The 20,652-nt window shown below is 38.8% G+C and overlaps 1 long non-coding RNA gene across 1 annotated transcript in view; it reads right to left on the reverse strand.

Moving 5' to 3' along the window:
• Nucleotides 1-20,652, reverse strand: part of LOC117098522 — a 100,691-nt gene that overhangs the window by 31,686 nt on the left and 48,353 nt on the right. The gene's annotated exons all lie outside the window — the stretch shown is intronic.

Consider the following 20,652-nt stretch of genomic DNA (forward strand, 5'->3'; position numbering starts at 1 on the left):
TTTAACAGCCCTCAGTGTGTGATCACTTCACCAGGGTTTCAGAGGGAGGCAGGGGATGGGGAGATTGAATGTGAATCGTTTGTGGGTTCATGAGACAATTTCTCTTCCTTCTTTCTTCATGTGACAAATCCATCAGTTTAGCTGAACAGTAAAGAAGGAATGAGAGACAAGGTTAAAGATAAGAATGGACTTCAGTTTGTAGCATTTCTCATGGGTAATAATTCTCTGCCTCATTTAATACAGGCAAGAAAAGTACTCTGTTAAGAATTTTAAATTTAAATATTTTGAGCCACAATTAACACACATTAACTTATTTATTTAAAAGCTAATAACTCATTAGACTTAAAATAATCCTCTAATCACTAATAAATTCAATTTAAATATTAAGATCTATTATTAATAAAACAAACATGGTGACCAAATTAGCATAGGATAAACATCACGGACTCTTGTCGTCCTTAATTAACTTGGTCAAATAATTTCTTTCTCTGGGCCTATTTCAGCATCTCTAGCATGGAAATAATGTAGGTTATATCACATTCGATTATAGTGAAGATTAAATAAAATAATGTACATAAAATGATTGGTATGGTATCTAATAAATGCCCTATATGTATAAACTATTAGTATAAAGTAACTTTTAAACAGATAAATTACATAGGTATATGTGTACTTAATAAATGTGTGAAGAAGATGGGAAAGAAATATAGCAAAATATTAACAGTGGTTATGTATGGGCAGTAGGGTTATGGTACTTATGTTTTTATTTATTAGATTTCTTTATTTTGCCAAATTCCTACAATAGACAGATATTTCCTGTATAATGAAAAAATATATTGTTTTACAAACTAAGCAAAGTAAATAAGAACTGTAAATCCACAAATACATTTATTTATATCTTTTTTTAATTTTCAGTGATCCATTATCTAATTATTTCTGACCCAGAGAAAAAGATAGATATTGACAGTTCATTTTCACTTTATCTTAATAGAAGTTGGGGTGGGCTTACCAGGCATCTTCATAGACAGAAATGCAGGATAATAAAAAATTAATTGGGGAAGGGTGAAGAGCAAAGGAAGAAGATCTCCAGGAAGAGGCAGAACTAGAAAAAAATGAAGAGACAGGAAAAGAATTAAGAAAGGGGGCATTGCCAAAATTCTCACAGACCAAAGAGAGGTTGCCAACAGAGCATCAGAAGAAAGAAAAGATCAGATTTTACTGTGGAATATTTTGTGCAAGAACCATCCATAGGAATTTTTAAAACTCTATTGGAGACTTTTGGACTCCAGCCCTACATGTGTGGAGCTTGGAAGTTGCTACTCTACCTTAACATTAAGCTGAACAAACTAAAACATCAAAAATTCTTCTTAAGTTTGTAAAAGAAGCGAGATCACAATTGCCATAAATAAATCAAATACCTGGTAATATAGCTAACAAGGGAAGTGAACGATCTCTACAAGAACTACAAACCATGGCTTAAGAAATCAGAGATGACACAAACAAATGAAAAAATATCTCATGCTCATGGATAGGAAGAATCAATATTGTTAAAATGGCCATACTGCCCAAAGCAATTTATAGATTCAATGCTATTCCCATTAAACTACCACTAACATTCTTCAGAGAACTAGAAAAACCTTTTGTTTTGTTTTGTTTTTGAGACAGAGTCTCACTCTGTCACCCAGGCTGGAGTGCAGTAGGACAATCTCGGCTCACTGCAACCTCCACCTTCTGGGTTCAAGTGATTCTTATGCCTCAGCCTTCCAAGTAGCTGGGATTACAGGTATGCACCACCATGCCCAGCTAACTTTTGTGTTTTTAGTAGAGATGGGCCTTCACTGTGTTGGCCAAGCTGGTCTCAAACTGGCCTCAAGTGATCTGCCTGCCTTGGCCTCCCAAAGTGCTGGAATTACAGGTGTTAGCCACTGCACCTGGCCCAAAACTGTTTTAAAATTCATATGGAACAAAAGAAGAGCTCAAATAGCCAAGGTAATTCTAAGGGGGGAAAAAAAAAAGCTGGAGGCATCACACTACTCAACTTCAAACTATACTACAGGGTTACAGTAACCAAAACAGCATAGTACTGGTAGAATAGACACATAGACCAATGGAACAAAATAGAGAACCCAGAAATAAGACTGCACACCCACAACTATCTGATCTTTGACAAACCTGTCAAAAACAAGCAATGGGGAAAGAATTCTCTATTCAATAAATGATGCTGGAAGAACTGGCTTAGCCATTAGCAGAAAATTGAAACTGGATCCTTTCCTCACACCATATAAAAATTTTAACTCAAGATGGATTAAAGATTTAAATGTAAAACCTAAAACTATAAAAACCCTGGAAGACAACCTAGGCAATATCATCCAGGACATGGGCATGAGCAAAGATTTCATTACAACACCAACAGCAATTGCAACAAAAACAAAAATTGACAAATGGAATCTAATTAAACTAAAGAGCTTCTGCACATCAAATGAAACTATCAATAGAGGAAACAGACAGCCTACAGAATGGGAAAAAATTTTTGCAAACTATGTGTTGGAGTGATCAGACCCAGCACCAGTTCATGGGGGTAGCAAAGTCCGGCAGAGTCAAAGGATTGAGAAAAAGTTTGAGAAGTAAAGTGGGACCAGGGTGTCATCGTGATTGTGGAGGCTGTGAAGGCCCTGAGCTCTGGGACCCCATGCTATTTATTAGTAATCCAACAAAGCAACAGGTGGTGAGAATGCGGGGGTCAAAAGGGCATGTTGCATTAAGCACATGATTTACAGATGTGATGGTTTAGCAGTTTGCTCTGCTACTTGAGATAATGGAGAGCAGGTTCTTTTAACTCAAGATACAATTGATCCCAGGAGAGCAAGGGGCAAGGAGCCAGCAAGTCTAGACACATTCCAGAGCCACAAGCCCTGGATTCTATCCAAGCCACAAGGGATTTTATGCCCTGGGCTTAGATTATGGTGAGTCAGGGTAGCCTTCCATCCTTTAGCACAGAACTTGGTGTTCCAAAGGCCACAAGGCGTTTTAGACCCTGGACCCCGGACATGTTCCCAGACTCTTTTACATTATGTCCGACATGCAAGCCCTGCCTCAGCTTCTCCCAACAGTCACCTTTTCCCAACAACTATGCATCTGACAAAGGTCTAATATCCTGCATCTATAAGGAACTTAAACAAATTTACAAGAAAAAAAAACCCCATTAAAAAGTAGGCAGAGAACATAAACAGACACTTTTCAAAAAGAAGACATACATACAGCAGCAGCAAGCATATGAAAAGAAACTCAGCATCACTGATCATTAGAGAAATGCAAATAGAAACCACCATGAGATACTATCACACACAAATCAGAATGGCTATTATTAAAAAGTCCAAAATAACAGATGCTGGTGAGGTTGTAGAGAAACAGGAATGCTTTTCCACTGTTGGTGGTAATGTAAATTAGCTCAGCCATCGTGAAAGACAGAGTGGTGATTCCTCAAAGACCTAAAGACAGAAATATCATTTGACCCAGCAAACCTATCACTGGGTATATACCCAAAGGAATATAAATCATTCTATTATAAAGTCATATGCATATGTATGTTCACTGCATCACTATTCACAATAACAAAGAAATAGAATTAACCCAAATGCCCATTAATGACAGACTGGATAAAGAAAATGTGGTACATATACATCATCGAATACTATGCAGCCATAAAAAAAGAATGAAATCACGTCCTTTGCAGGGGACATGGATGGAGCTGGAGGTCATTATTCTTTAGCAAACTAACAGAGGAACAGAAAACCAAGTATTACATGTTCTCACATATAAGTGGGAGCCGCACAATGAGAACACAGGGACATACAGAGGGAAACAACACATACTTGAGCCTATCAGAGGTGGGAATGGAGGAAAGAGGGGATCAGGAAAAATAACGAATGGATACTAGGTTCAATACCTGGGTGATGAAATAATCTGTTCAACAACCAACCATGACACATGGTTACCTATGTAATAAACCTGTACATCCTACACATGTACCCAGAACTTAAAATAAAAGTTTAAAAACAAAATTATTTCCTTTGTGTTGATTTTAATAGCCTGAAGACTATAGACCTTGGTGATATCTTTTTGCAATGAATCTCTGAGAAGTTCTCTGAACTTCTTGTATTTGGATGTCTAAATCTCTAGTAAAACAAGGAAAGTTTTCTTCAATTATTCCCTCAGATAAGTTTTCCAAATTTTTGCTTTTTCTTTCCCTTCATGAACACTAATTATTCTTAGGTTTGGCCATTTTGCATAATTCTATATTTTTTGGAAACTTTCTTCATTTCTTTTAATTTGTTTTGTTTATTTTTGTCTGATTGGTTTAATTCAAAACCCTTGTCCTCAAGCTCTGAAATTCTTTCTTCTATTTGGTGTAGTCTGTTGTTAAAACTTTCCACTGCATTTTGTAATTCTCTAAATGTTCTCTAAATTTCCAGAAATTTTGATTGGCTTTTCTTTAAAATATCTATCTCTTTAGATAATTTTTTCATTCATATCCTGAATTATTTTTTAAATTTCTTTATGCTGGTTTTCACCTTTCTCTTGCATTTTCTTGAGTAACTTAATAATCAACCTTCTGATTGCTTTATCTGGTATTTCAAATATTACATATTGGAAAAAACTCACTTTAAATATAAAGATGCATGTAAATTAAAAGTAAATGGATGAAGAAAGATATAACATGCTAGCACTAATCAAAAGAAAGTGAGATTGACTATATCAATTTCAGACAGAGCAGACTTTAGAGCAAAGAAAGTTATTAGGGATAAAAAATGTATTACATAATGATAAAGGAGTAAATTCTCCAAAAATAATAATAATCCTTATATGTATGTACCTAACAATAGAGTGTCAAAATATGTGAGGCAAAAACTGATAGAACTGTAAGGAGAAATAGATTAATCCACCATTGTAGTTAAAGACTTCAACACTCTTGTATCAGGAATGAACAGATCTAGCAGGCAGAAAATCAGTAAGGGTATAGCTGAACTCAACAACACCATCAATTAAATGGAAATAATGGCTATCTATGGAATACTTTATCCAGTACAGCAGAATGTACACTCCTGCCAATCGTACATGGAAAATTCACCAAGATAGACCACAAAGGAATAAAGGCTATTACAAGGGAGTAAAGATAGTCTTTCAATAAGTTATGCTGTAATAACTGGACACCCACAAGCAAAACAAAACAATACAAAATTAGAAACAGACCTTACTCCCATCAGAAAAAATTAACATGAATAGATTACAAACTTAAATGTAAAACACAAAACTATAAAATCTTTAGAAGATAACATAGGAGAAAATCTAGACAACATTGGTTTTTGAGATGAGTTTTTAGATACAACACCAAAGGCGTGAACTATGAAGGAAATAATTAATAAGCTAGATTTCATTAAAACTATAAATTGCTGCTCTATGAAGGACATTGTCAAGAAAATGAAATGGCAAGACACAGACTGGGAGAAAATATTTGAAAAGACATATGTGATAAAGAACTATTATCTGAAATATACAAAAAAAACTCTTAAAACTCAACCATAAGAAAATAAACAACCTGACTAAAAAATTGTCTAGAGAGGTAGAGCAAGATCTCCAAATAGAAGCCTCCACCAATTGACCTCCAAAGGAACACAAAATTTAACAACAATCTCCACAAAAAAAAGCACCTTCATAAGAACAAAATCAGGTGAGCAATCACAGTACCTGGCTTGAACTTTATATCATTGAAAGAGGCACTGAAGAGGATAGGAAAGACAGTCTTGAACTGCCAATGCCACCCCTCCCACACCCCCTGGCAGCAGCCGTGTAGCCCAAAAAGAGAATATGTGTGTTGGGGGAGGAAGATTGCAGTAATTTAGGGAATTTACATTGGAATTCAGTGCTGCTCTGTTACAGTGGAAAGCAACACTGGGAAGAGCTCAGCTGATGCCCACAGAGGGAACATTTAGACCACCCCAGCCAGGAAAATATTGTCCATCTCAATGGTCAAAACTCAAGTTCCAGCAAGCCTCACCATCACAGGCTAAAGCGTTCTGGGGCCCTAAATAGAAGTGAAATGCAGTCTAGGCCACAAGAACAGCAACTCCTAGGCAAATCCTAATGCTGTGCTGGACTCAGAGCCAGTGGACTTGGGAAGCATGTGACTAAATGCAATACCATCTGGGGCAGCCAAGAAAGTGTTTGTGTTATCTCTTCCTCAACCCTGCACAGTGCAGCTTGCAGCCTCTGAAAGAGACTCTTTCCTTCTGCTTGTGGAGAGGAGAGGGAAGAATAAAGAAGACTTTGTCTTACGGCTTGGATACCAGCTCAGCCACAATAGAATAGGGCACTGGCCAAAGTCCTGAGGCATCCATTCCAGGCCCTAGCTCTAAGATGACATTTCTAGACATACCCTGGGCCAGAAGGGAATCTGCTGCCTTGAAGGGAGGGACCCACTCCTGATAGGATTCATCACCTGCTGACTACAGAGCCCATGAGCCCTGAATAATCAGCAGCAGTAGCCAGGCAGTACCTGCCACGGGTCTTATGTTTAACTCTAAGATGGACCAGTTGTGGTGGCTACAAGGAGCGCCACCTTCTAATTGAGAAAAGCAGAAGACAGAGTAAAGGGGACTTTGTCTTGTGGCCTAGGTACCAGCTTGGCCACAAAAAGGTAGAGCACCAAGCAGGATCTTAGGGTCCCTGAGGCTAAGGGACAGCCTTGGCCTTGGCTCTTGGACAGAATTTCGGACCTGCTCTGGGCCAAAGGGGATCCCAATTTCCCTGAAGGAAGAGTCCCAGGAGTGGCAGCATTCACCACAAGCCAACTGAAGAGCTCTTGAGCCTTGAGTAAACATTGACAGTAGCCAGACAGTGCTTCCCATGTGTCTGGAGCAGTGGTGGCCATGGGGAGAGACTCCTCTGTTTGTGGAAAGGAGAGGTAAAACTGGGAAGGACTTTTTCTTGTTGCTTGGGTAACAGCTCAGCTGCAGTACAACAAAGCACCAGGTAGATTTCTAACGTTTTTGACTCCAGGCCCTGCTCCCAGATGGCACCTCTGGACCTACCCAGGGCCAAGGGGAGCTCATCACCCTGAAGCGAAGAACAAAAGTCTGGCTGACTTTGCCACCTGCTGATCGTAGAGCCCTAAGCTCTTTAGTGAACATAGGCAATAGCCATGTAGTGGTTACAGTGAGCCTTGGGTGAGACTAGTGCTGTGCTGGCTTCAGGTCTGCCTCAGTACAGTTCCAGTGGTGGTGGTCACAAGGATGATTGTGTCACCCCTTCCCCAGTTCCAGGCAGTTCAGCACAGAAAGAGAGAAAGACTCTGTTTGGGAGAAAGTAAGGGAAGAGAACAAGAATCTCTGACTGGTAGTCCAGAGAATTCTTGTGGATCCTATCGAAGACCACCACGGTGGTACCTCTACAAAGCTGCAAGAGCCACAGTGTTACTGGACTTGTGGCACACCCCCAATGCAGACACGGCTGCAGTGACCAAAAACATAGATCACAATACCCAAGTGCCTCTGAATATCTGAAAAGCCTTCTCCAGAAGGATGGGTATAAAAAAGCCAAGACTGCAAAGACTACAATAAATACCTAACTCTGTAATGCCCAGACACCAACAAACATCCACAAACATGAAGACCATCCAGGAAAACATGATCTCACCAAACGAACTAAATAAGACACCAGGGAACAATGCTGGAGAGCCAAATATGTGAACTTTCAGACAGATAATTCAAAATAGCTGTGTTGAGGATCACAGAGAAGGATTTCAGAATCCTATCAGATAAATTTTATGGGGACTGAAATAATTAAAAAGAAGCCAGCAGATATTCTGAAGCTGAAAATTGCAATTGATAATACTGAAGAATGCAAGAGAATCTGTTGAGAGCAGAATTTACCAAGCAGAAGAATTAGTGAGCTTGAAGACAGACTATTTGAAAATACAGTCAGAGGAGACAAAAGAAAAAAGAATAAAAAACAATGAAGCAGGCCTACAAGATCTAGAAAGTAGCATGAAAGGGGCAAATCTAAGAGTTACTGGCCTTAAAAGGGAGGTAGAGAGTGAGATATGGGTAAAAAGTTCATCAAAGATAATAACAAAAAACTTCCAAAACTAGAGAAATAGATCAATATTCAAGTACAAGAAGGTTATAGAACACTAAGCAGATTTAACCCAAAAAAGACTACCTTAAGTCATTTAATTGATTATTAAATTTCCTAAAATTCCCCTAAAAGTCCCCATAAAATGTATAAACTTCCAAAGGTCAAGGACAAAGAAAGGATCCTAAAAGCAGCAAGAGAAGAGAAACAAATAACACTCAATAGACCTCCAATATGTCTGGCAGCAGGCTTTTCAGTGGTAACCTTACAGGCCAGGAGACAGTAGCATGACATATTTTAAGTGGTGAAGGATAAAAAAAGTTCTATTTTACCCTAGAATAGTTTATCCAGCAAAAATATCTTTACAACTTGGAGGAGAAATAAAGACTTTCCCAGACAAAAAAACCTGAGGGATTTCATCAACACCAGACCTGTCCCACAAGAAATGCTAAGGGGAGTTCTTCAGTCAAAAAGCAAAGGATGTTAATGAGCAATAAGAAATCATCTGAAGATACAGAACTCACTGATGTTAGTAAGTGCAGAATAAAACACAAAATATTCTAGCACTGTAATTGTGGTATATAAACTACTCGTATCTTAAGTAGAGATATGAGTAGAAGATGAAATGATAAAATATAATAGCTACAAGACATAGGCAATATAAAAAATATAAATTGAAACAAAAAGTTAAAAAGAGAGAAAAAGTTAAAGTATAGATTTTTTAAATTAATTTTCTCTTTGCTTGTTTTGTTAGTTTGTTTATGCAAACAGTCATTGGGGCCTCCTTGAGGGTGGAGGGTGGGAGGTAGCTGAGAATAGAAAAATTGCCTATCAAGTACTATGCTTATCATCTTGGTAACAACATACCATGTACACCAAACCCCCATGACATGCAATTTATCCATAGAACCAACTTGCACATGTACCCCTAAAACTAAAACTAAAATTAAATTAAACTAAAATAGAGATAGCATATGATCCAATAATCCCACTGCTATGTATATACCCAAAAGAAAGGAAATCAGTATATCAAAGAGCTATTTGCATTCCTATGTTTATTGCAGCACTATTCACAATAGTCAAGATTTGGAAGCGAGCTGAGTGTCCATCAACAGATGAATGGACTTAAAAAATTTGGTACATATACACAATGGAGTGCTATTCAGCCATAAAAAATCATGAGATCCTGTCATTTGCAACAATATAGATGGAACCAGAGGTCATTATGTTAAGTGAAATAAGCCAGGCACAGAAAGACAAACTTTGCATGTCCCCACTTATTTGTGGGAGCTTAAAATTAACACAATTGAATACATGGAGACAGAGAATAAAATGATGGTTACTAGAGGCTGGGAAGGGCAGTGACGTGGGGTACTGGGAATGGTTACTAGGTACAAAAAATAGTTAAAATGAATAATCCATTGGATGAATATCTAATATTTGATAGCACAACAGGGAGACTATAGTCAATAATAATTTAATTGTACATTTTAAAATAATTGAAAGAGTATAATTGGATTGTTTGTAACTCAAAGGATAAATGCTTGTGGTGATGGATATCTTGTTTACCATGGTGTGATTATGCATTGTATACCTATACCAAAATATCTCATGTACTGGCTATAATTATATATACCTACTATATGCCCACAAAAATTAAAAATTTTAAAGGATTAAATACGGCCAGGTGCGGTGGCTCATGCCTGTAATCCCAGCACTTTGGGAGGCCAAGGTGGGTGGATCATCTGAGGTCAGGAGTTCGAGACCAGGCTGATCAACATGGAGAAACCCCATCTCTACTAAAAGTACAAAATTAGCCAGGCATGGTGGCACATGCCTGTTATCCCCACTACTCAGGAGGCTGAGGCCGAAGAATCACTTGAACTCGGGAGGTGGAGGTTGTGGTGAGCCGAGATCAGGCCATTGCACTCCAGCCTGGGCAACAAGAATGAAACTATCTCAAAAAACAAAGAAAAAGGTTTAAATACTTTAAAAAACGCCTTACTAAAGAAGATACACAGATGGCAAATAAGCATAGGAAAAGATGCTCTACATCCTGTGCCATCAATAAAATGAAAACTAAAATGAGATACCTCTTTATACCTAATAGAATAGCCAAAATCCAGAACACTAACAACACCAAATGTTGGCAAAGACGTAGAGAACAGGAGCTCTCATTCATTGCTGGTGGGAATTCAAAATACCTCCACTTTGAAAGGCAATTTGGAAGTTTCTTAAAAAACTAATCATACGATCATAAGATCCAGCCACCATGCTGCATGATTTGTACCCAAAGGAAGTGAATACTTATGTCAACATAAAAACATGCACATGGATATCGATAGCAGCTTAATGCACAATTTGCAAAACTTGGAAGCTACCAAGATATCCATCAATGAGTGAAGGGATAAACTGTCCTAAATCAAACAATGGAATATTATTCAGCACTAAAAATAAATGAGTTATCAAACTATGAAATGACATGAAACTTAAATGAATATTAATAAGTGAAAGAAGCCAATCTGAACAGACTATATACTGTATGATTTCAACTATATTATATTCTGGAAAAGGTGAAACATTAGACAGTAAAAAGATAAGTTGTTTGCAAAAGTTAGGGGAGACAAATAGGTAGAGCACAGAAGATTTTTAGGGCAGTGAAACTGCCCTATATGATATTGTAATGATGAATATATGTTATACATTTGTCCAAACCCATAGAATGTACAACACCAAGAGTCAACCCAAAGGTAAACTATGGACTCTGGGTGATAATGATGTAGGTTCATCCACTGTAACAAATGTGCTACTCTGGCAAGGGATGTTGATAATGGGTGAGGCTATTCATCTGTGGCAATAGTGGCATATCAGAAATCTCTGTATCATCTATTCATTTTTGCTGTGAACATAAAACTTCTCAAAAGAAGTCTGTTAAAAATCTATTGAGTGTCTGAAAAAAGAAAATACAATTAACATTAACTGCTGTATTAGTCAGGATTCTCCAGAGGGACAGAACTAATAGGATATATATAGATATAGATATAGATATAGATATATAGATATAGATAGATAGATAGATACATATACATACATACACACACACACACACATACATATATATGGGAGTTTATTAAGGAGTATTAACTCACATGATCACAAGATCCCATAATAGGCCATCTGCAAGCTGAGGAGCAAGGAAGCCAGTCCGAGTCCCAAAGCTGAAGAACTTGGAATCTGATGTTCAAGAGCAGGAAGTACTCAGCACAGGAGAAAGATGTAGGCTGGAAGGCTAATCCAGTATAGTCTTTTCATGTTCTTCTGCCTGCTTTTTATTCTGGCTGTGCTGGGAGCTGATTAGATTGTGCCCACCCAGATTAAAGGTGGGTCTGCCTTTCCTAGCCCACTGACTAAAATGTTAATCTCCTTTGGCAACACCCTCAACAGACACACCCAGGATCAATACTTTGCATCCTTCAATCCATTCAAGTTGGCACTCAGTATTAACCATCACAACTGTGTGCCATGCCTCTGAGTAACCATTCTTGAGGACTCTTTTGTAGTTATGCTCACAAGTTAATGACTATTTGTGTTTCATTTTGAAACTTCATAAAGAGACGTCAGACAGTGATAAGGATCCAAACAACCAGCATATTAGACAAGACATATTTTTTTTTCTTATTGTTTAGAGACAGGGTCTCACACTTGCCCGGGCTGGAGCACAGTGGCTACCACAGCTCACTGCAACCTTGCACTCCTGGGCTCAAGCGATCCTCTACTTCAGTTTCTGAAGTAGGCAGGACTACAGACTCATGCCACCACACCCATTTACTTTTTAGTTTTTTGTAAAGATGAGGTCTTGCTATGTTGTTCAGGCTGCTCTCAAACTCCTGGCCTCAAGCAATCCTCCCACTTTGGCCTCCCAAAGTGCTGGGATTACAGGCATGAGCCTCTGCACCTGGCCTTAGACAAGAAACTTTCTATTCACACTTGCTACTCCTAATTAAGCATCTTTTTTTTTTTTAAGACTGCTATTTCCAGTGTTATATATACAATTGCAAAATTAACACCTTATGTAAAGAACTGCCAATGACCTTACATAACCCACTGGTAGACTGGGGAGCAATATCTGCCGGCCTTCTCCCTTGGATTACGAAATTCCCTTAACAAACCATGATACTACTGATGTACCAGTCATCACTGAAAGATGTTTTCCAATGGGGCTAGAATATTTACACTTACCTAACTACTTGTAATACTATTTAATCTTGTGTGGGGGCCAATTTGCCACAGCCACCTATGGTGAAAGGTACAGCCAGTGACTGCAAGAGAGAATCAAGCAGATAATATAATTAGGAATTGAATCCATGAATAGTTTCATTGAATCCATGGACCAGATGGCTGCTCGTCATCCAGTCAGAAAAGAGTTAGGGTTAGACAGTTTCAAAATATAATCTGGTAGGCTATGAGCAGAACTGAAAATACAATTTAATTCCACTGAGTTCTATTTTTGGGAATGGCTAGGGGTTATTTACTGGTACATCCTTGGTGAATTATTAAAGGTTACTAAATAAACTAAACTTAGTATATTGCCTGAATTTACCAAGGATTTATTCTATAGTTTCCTAAAATGGCTTAGTGCCAAGCAATACTTGCCAATGTTCGAAAGCTCCCACTGGGCATGCCCCACATATAAATAGAATTCCTGCAAATTTTTAGAAAGGGTACTTAGGGAGGAGCCTCACCACTGTTGATTTGAGTTGGTCAGGTTTTTAATCACTGTTAATTTTCCTTTTTAATTATAAATTCCTCTTAGTTTTGCATCTTCATTATGGATTTAGTTTGTGCAGGGTTGTTCAGTTAATAACAACTACTATTGAGTGTTTAGTCCAGGCCCTAGGCTGAGATCTCTACATGTTTGTTTGTCGCTCTTAACACCCTTTTGAGACAGATAATAATATCGTCCTCATTTTACAGATGAGGAAACTAAGGCACACAGAAACTAGACAACCTGCCTATGATCATACAGCTAGACACTGCGGAACCAGGACCCAAACTCAGGGATCTTCACTGTAGGTCAGAAGTCAGCAAACTGTTTCTGTAAAGGGCCAGATACTAAATATTTGGGGCTCTGTAAACTGTAGAGTCCCTACCTAACGAACTATGTTGTTGTAGCCCCAAAGCAGCCTTAAACATCACATAAACAAATTGGTATGACTGTGTTCCAATAAAACTTTACAAAAACAGACAGTAGGCAGGATTTGGTCTCTGGGCCAGTTTGCTGACTCTTGCTCTAGATGCCTTGCTGTTAACCACTATGCCAATAATATTTGCCCTCTTAGGTTTCAGTGAAACACATATACAGACTAGGAAACTAAAATGCTCCAAGAGCTATATACTGAGACACAAAGGCATTGCAATTCAAATGTTAATCAACTGTGCCTTTATTGATAAAGAGGATATGAAATGTATGCCTGTACGTTCATTGCTGATGTGAAGAAATTTTGCTTGCCTTTTTTTAGCTGCAAATTATTTGATTACCTAAACTTATATTGTAGCATTCTAGAATGTAAAATCTATACATAAGCTTACTATTTTAAAGTAGGCATAAAATCCACATATTTTGGGCCTCAATGCTTTACATAATCTAGTTTGAACACTTAAGGTAGAGAGTCAAGAGGTCTTTTGAACCACTGGGCTGGCTATAGTCCAAAAATGTTTGAGAGCCATCACTCTGAAGAAATGAGTAGGAAAACTTCTGGGGCCAAATCATATCTTGGAGGAGATCCCAAATGGCAACAGCAAGGAGTGAGGGCATTTTATATTCAGCAATAGTTTAACACAATGGTTCCTGTTAAGGGCTAAATTGTATTCCCCCAAAATTCATGTTTGAAGACCTAATCCCCATATGACTATATTTGGAGATAGGGCCTTTACAGAGATAATTAAGGTTAAATGAGATCACTGGGTTGGGGCCCAAATCCAATAAGACTGATGTCCTTCTAAGAAGAAGAAAGGACACCAGAACTAACACTTTGCCCATGAATACACAGAGAAAAAGTCATGTGAAGACACAAAGAAAGTAGCCATCTACAAGACAGGGAGAGGGGCCTGACCAGAAATAAACCCTCTTGGAACTTTGATATTGGACTTCCAGCCTCCAGGATTGTGAGAAAATACATTGTTATTTAAGCCATTCAGTCCATGTTATTTTGTTATGGCAGCCAGAGCAGCCCAATACAGTATCCAACTTTTGAATGCAAAAAATTATATGAACTTCCACAAGCTTTTAGTTATTCTATCTTCATTAACTGTTGACTGAAGTGATATATAAATACATATATACACACACAAATAACTAGATATAATGAATTCAGCAATATCTATATGTTACTAATCATAACAACATATAAATATATGTGTGGGAAAAAATTGTATACATATTTGGGAGATTTGATTTTATTCAGGTTCAGATAATACTTGATATTAACGTGTTTTCACAGTCCACACCCTTACAACAGTTACTCCATTGACTTCTTGGGATCCTCAGTCTTTGGGGTAGGAATCATCTATTCCCTGCCCCTTTTAAGTCTGGCCATATTAGGATTAACTTGGGCTCAGTCCCTCTTCTGCAGCTGCTTCTCTTGATAGAGGACATGGCACACACACACCCAGAATAAAATGTGTCAGTCACGGTTTGAGTAAATGATCTAATTGCAGGGATCCCATGAGCCAGGACAGATTTTCAGGCCAGGAAAAAGTCATGGCAGCAATGGGATTAAAAGCTGACCTATTGGTGTCTGTCTTACTACCCAACCGTCTTATTTGCCTGAGACTAGAAGCTCATCAGGAAGAAGCACCAACATCTTCATCTTAAACCTCTTTCTATATCCCTTATGGAATTTATAATTGCACGAGCTTAATTAACATTGTTTAACAAAAGGGGGCCCAAACCAGGTGTTTCCAAACCTGGGTCATCATCAGTGTTTTTAAAACTAAGGAGTTTTTTAAAACTGTGGGTGACCAATCCTACCCTGTGCATGTCTGAAGGGTACAGATTGGAGGACCTGCATTTTTACTATGCTTCCTCTATTAATTCTGATGTAGCCATTTCAGCACCATTTCTCAGATTTGCATTTGATAACTGTGTTAGATGAATATAGCCAATGGCCTCAATTAATGGTCACCCCATATCCTCCTCCTTTGCCCTGTAACTTTATAGTGTCATGCCACTGTGACTCTGAGCTTGCCCCAAGGGCCTTGTTTTGGCCAACAGAATTTCAGCAAACTTGATGCAAGGAGAGACTTGGAAAAGTGCTTGCCGGCATGTCTCCATTTTCTTTCTTCAACCCCTGTCACTGCAATGAGACTATCCAAGGCTAGCCTGGTGAAAGGGTATGAGAGACACATAAAATAGGACTAAGTCATCCCAGCTAAGGCCACACTAGACCGGTCATCCCCCAGCCTACTCCCCAGCTGGCTGAAGATGCATAAGTAAACCCAATTGAGATCAATCAAGACCATTTCAGAGAGCAGTATCAACCAGTGAACTATAGACTTGGGAGAAATAATAAATGGCTATTATTTTAAGCTACTAAGGATTGGGGTGGTTTGCTCCACAACACAGCTAACTAATACAACAACCATGATGCAGACCAACTGGAGGGATGGAGCATCTAAACCAAAGGCTGGTGTCAGAGAGACTTGTAGAAATCTTCAATGTCTATTGCACAGGATGGTATTAAAAAGAAGAAAGGATTTTCCAAGGTCAGGTATATGAGAAGTGCCAGGTTACAGTTTAGTTTAGTTGGTTTCTTTGTGTGTTCCAAAGAAACAGCATGTAAGCAATGTTTCCCAAATGTATTTGACCATAGAACCTTCTTTATCCCCCACTCCCAAACTAAGAATCATATGAAATGAATATTCCATAGAGCATATACGTTGGGACATTATTTAAGATAAATTGGTCTTCATCCTGCTTCAGTGTTGTTCCAAGGGGTAAAACTGAATTTAAGGCATTATAATTATAGAGAGAATTGGGATTAAACACATTCAGGCAAGGGTTTGTCAACTATGAGAATTATCCAAAGATGAAATTGCTGGCCTTGTGAAATGGTGACTCCAAACCCCAAGACTGAAGGTATTCAAAGAGAGAGAAATCTGAAATTTAGAGGATTTGGGTGGTGACAAGTTAACTTCCTTGAAATCTTTGTTCCCCAATAGCATAACAAAGGCTTCTGATTACTTCTTTCTATTTTAAGTGGTGTGACAGTTCATTTTATGTGTCAGCTCGGCTAGGCTACGGTGCCCTCTTGTTTGGTTAAACACTAGTCTAGATGGGATGTGAAGGTATTTCGTAGATATGATTAACATTTGTAATCAGCAGATTTTTTAAGTAAAGCAGATTACGCCCCATAATATGGGTGGGTCTTATCTAATCAGTTGAGGGCCTCTTAACAACTGAGGCTTCCCACAGAAGAAAGATTTCTGCTTCAAGACTGCAACATAGAAATCCTGTTTGAGTTTCTCTCCTCCTGCCCTGCCCTGTAGATTTTGAACATACCAGACCCCATAATTACGTTAGCAAATTCTTTAAAATAACTAGAATAATTCTCTTTTTCTCTCTCTGCCCTGCCACATGTGTGTGTGTGTGTGTGTGTGTGTGTGTGTGTTTATCTATCCTATTGGTTTTGTTTCTCTGGAAAACCCTGACTGATACAAGTAAATATCAAACATCATTTATATTTTATCACAATCCTAGACTAAAATACGCAGCAATTCTACCCTGCTTCCTAATACTTGCCTTGGAATCAGAGTGTTAGGTTTCCCAGATTTCCCATGTGGTTCCTCTAAAGACTCTTGTGGGTAGTCATCAGAGAACCAGAACTCCTAATTGCATTATTGTGGTAGCCAGGAGGTGATATTTCTCATATTCCCTTTTTAAGAGGGGCAGATTTTATGAGTCACCTTGGGTGGCATAGCAATTTTGCAGCTGTGTAGTGTTTGTAAGAAACTGACAGTCCCTCATGAACCACAGTGACCCAACTTGGCAGGGCCCCAGCACCTATTTATGGCCCGAAATACAGGGGAAGAGGTCACAGGAGGAGGTTCTCTCTTCTGGAATTGAGCCAGACAGACGGTAACACTCTAGGTCAGAGTTAACACAGTCTGATTCACTGCAACGTGTTCTCTGACTGACTTCCTAGGAGCCTAACTGAACTACTACAAATCTGTGTTGATATCCAGTATTTAGCCACTTAGAAAAAGATTTTAAAAAAATAAAAGAGAAGAACAATAATAAAAAAGTAGGCTTTAAGAGAAATAAACAAAAAATACCAAGTGTAGCCACCCAGTGATAGTGGGAATACAGACCTGGAACAACCCCGTTGTTCAGTTAGATGCTCTGTTCACGTTACTCAGAAGACCTCTCGCACTGCAGCCACCGTCAACAGTAGCTAGTGCCTTGAGGACAAACTCTTGTTTTTCCTTGCCTAGTTCAATACCTAGCACATACAAGGAGCTTAAAAACTATTCACTGAGTGAATGAGCTACTAAGGACATAGAGCCCTTCACATCCATGTAGCTATTAAGCCAGGATTGTTTTTCATCCTGTCATTGAGCTTCACAAGCCCAGTATGATCCAGCACCTGAGAATATTTCTTTCTAAACTAGCCCTGATACATGTGTGCAGTTTCTGGGTTCTTAAAATCTTTAGAACTAAGGTCCTTATATTTGGGTACTGAGTTTGTATTTGTTTGCTAGGGCTGCCAAAACAAAGTACCATACACTGAGTGGCTTAAACAATAGAAATTTATTTTCTCACAGTCGTGGTGGCTAGAAGTCTGAGATTAAGGTGTTGGCAGGGTCGGTTTCTTCCGAGGCCGCTGTCTTTGACTTGTGGATAGCCATCTTCTCTTTGTATCCGCACACAATTTTCCCTCTGTAACTGTCTGCATCCTAGTCTCATCTTCTTAGAAGGACACCAACCACATTGGATTAGGGCCCACTCTAATTATCTGATTTTATTTCATTATCTTTTTAAGGATCTGTCTCCAAATTTAGTCACATTCTGAAGTACTAGGGCTTAGGAATTTGACATACACACTTTGGAGGGTCACAGACACATATACACACACATATAAGATACATATAATAGATCTATAAATCTTCTCACAGCTTTAAGGTCAGAAAGGGAATGTCTTTACATCTATTCTATCTTAATATCTTTTCTCTGGCTGCATACTTAGAACCCTCCTATAAGTGTGAAGGAAGAAAAACTATAGGATACAATCTCTGTATCGTTCCTCTAATTAATAATTAAACTAACTTTAATCTAATTAATTGATTTCTTTTACATGTATCTCAAATTTTTATTTCCTCTTTGTATTAAGCTGTTCTTGCATTGCTACAAAGAAATACCTGAGACTGGGCAATTTATTTAAAAAGGGGTTTAATTGGCTCAGAGTTCTGTAGGTGTACAGGAAGCATAGCAGCATCTGCTTCTGGAGAGACCTCAGGAAGCTTCCAATCATGGCAGAAGGCAAAGGGGGTGCAGGCACATCATATGGCAGGAACAGGAGCAAGAGAGAGTGGAGGTGGGAGGTGGCACACACTTTTAAAGGATCAGATCTTGCCAGAATTCACTGTCACAAAGACAGCACCAGGCCATGAGGGATTCATCCCATGACGAAACACCTCCCTCCAGGCCCCACCTCCAGCACTGGGGTTTACGATTCAACATGAGATTTGGGCAGCAATCAATATCCAAACCATATCACTCTTAGAATTCTTGTAAGCTGAAAGAAACAGAAACACAGGAGTCTAGAAGTGGCCCACAGAGAAGTTGTTATGTCCTGGGCTCCTTGAGAACAGGCTGGGTCTTATGTCTGTATACTGTGAGCATATACTACATTACCTGGCATGGAATAGTTGTTCTAAAAATATATAGGTAAATGATGTATGCAGGAAACAAACCTCATGCTAGGTTCCTAGTTTTATGTTCCAGAATCACATTTGCCCCCTAAGCCATGTTAACATATGCTGACTTACGTTGGCCCACTGCACCCTTAACTTTTTAAAACACATTTATACATAATTACTTATGTCCTGGTGTTTCAACAGACTGTTTGCAGTCATTTATGTTAAAACAAAAGATAAATGTCTGCAGAGTATTATCTACGCATAAACAAACCCCTAATAGCATCAATCTGCGAGACAGCATTGTCCCATTCAGAGATGAACTTCACTGAAACATACACTGACTGTCACTCACGGAACTCCCCTGACTCCCCATTGCTAAGAGAGTGTATTCAAGAGTCACATACCTGTCAGGGTCAGCCTTGCATCTGACCTTGGCTTTGCCCTGGCCAAAGAGGCAGCACTAAGAGGCAAGTGTGGGAACTTGGTTAATCTTCAGTGCCTTTCTTGTTCAATACTATCAAGGTATTCCTGTAATGGGCCAGTAATCCATTGATAAGGAGACTTTGTTGCTGAAAATCTTGAAAATTGAATGTCTAACATTCTATATTTGACCTGTGGCTGGTTATTTAACTCTGATCCTTGAATGAATTATTCTGATCTGGTTAACCTCCTATCTTCTGTCTCTGGACCCAGACTACATGTAGTCTAGATCCTGTTATGACATAGTTGTCTATCTGGAAGAGGGGTGTGGAAATAAACAATAATTACTACAACACAGTGACTAATCAGCAAGTTGTTTTATATTTGTTCATTCAGAACAAAATTTAAAAAAAGTAAACTAGTTGGGCATGGTGGCTCATGCCTGTAATCCCAGCACTTTGGGAGGCTGAGGCAGTTGGATCACTTGAGGTCAGGAGTCCGAGACCAGCCTGGTCAACATGGTGAAACCCCATCTCTACTAAAAAAAAATACAAAAATTAGTTGGGGTGGTGGTGCATGCCTGTAATCCCAGCTACTCAGGAGGCTGAGGCAAGAGCATTGCTTTAGGAGGCGGAGGTTGCAGCAAGCCAGGATTGAGCCACTGCACTCTAGCCTGGGTGACAGAGTAAGACTCTGTCTCAAAAACAAACAAAAACTAAACTTATTTTTCCCCTATTGAGACTGAGGAATCTTGATTAATAGATACACAGATGGGTCACAACTTAATTTCTTGAAAAAATTCATTATCAGCTGTAAATCAGCTATAACCTAATGATTCTGTCCTCCCATTAAACATCAATGACCAAATCCTGGAATGCCACTTGCCAGCACTCACTAGCGTTGCCATATAGTTCCACATCACTAGGTGGGGTTAAAAGTGTGATATGATGAACACTGAACTCAGAGTCATAAGGACAAAAGTTCAAAACTCAGTTCCATAGTAGCTGTATTCTCTCAGCAAGTTACTGAGCCTGCTTTCTCAGTTCATCAAATCAAAATACCAGCATCTAACCCATAAACAAAGTGCCACAAGGATTAAATAAGATAAGGAATTATTCCATCAATTAGTCAACATATATTTACTAGGGCATATTAAGTGCCAGGCACTGTTCTGGGACCTAGGGA

The sequence above is a fragment of the Trachypithecus francoisi genome, unplaced genomic scaffold, assembly GCF_009764315.1.
Source record: "Trachypithecus francoisi isolate TF-2019V2 unplaced genomic scaffold, Tfra_2.0 Lachesis_group16, whole genome shotgun sequence".
In the NCBI taxonomy this organism is placed as follows: Eukaryota; Metazoa; Chordata; class Mammalia; order Primates; family Cercopithecidae; genus Trachypithecus; species Trachypithecus francoisi.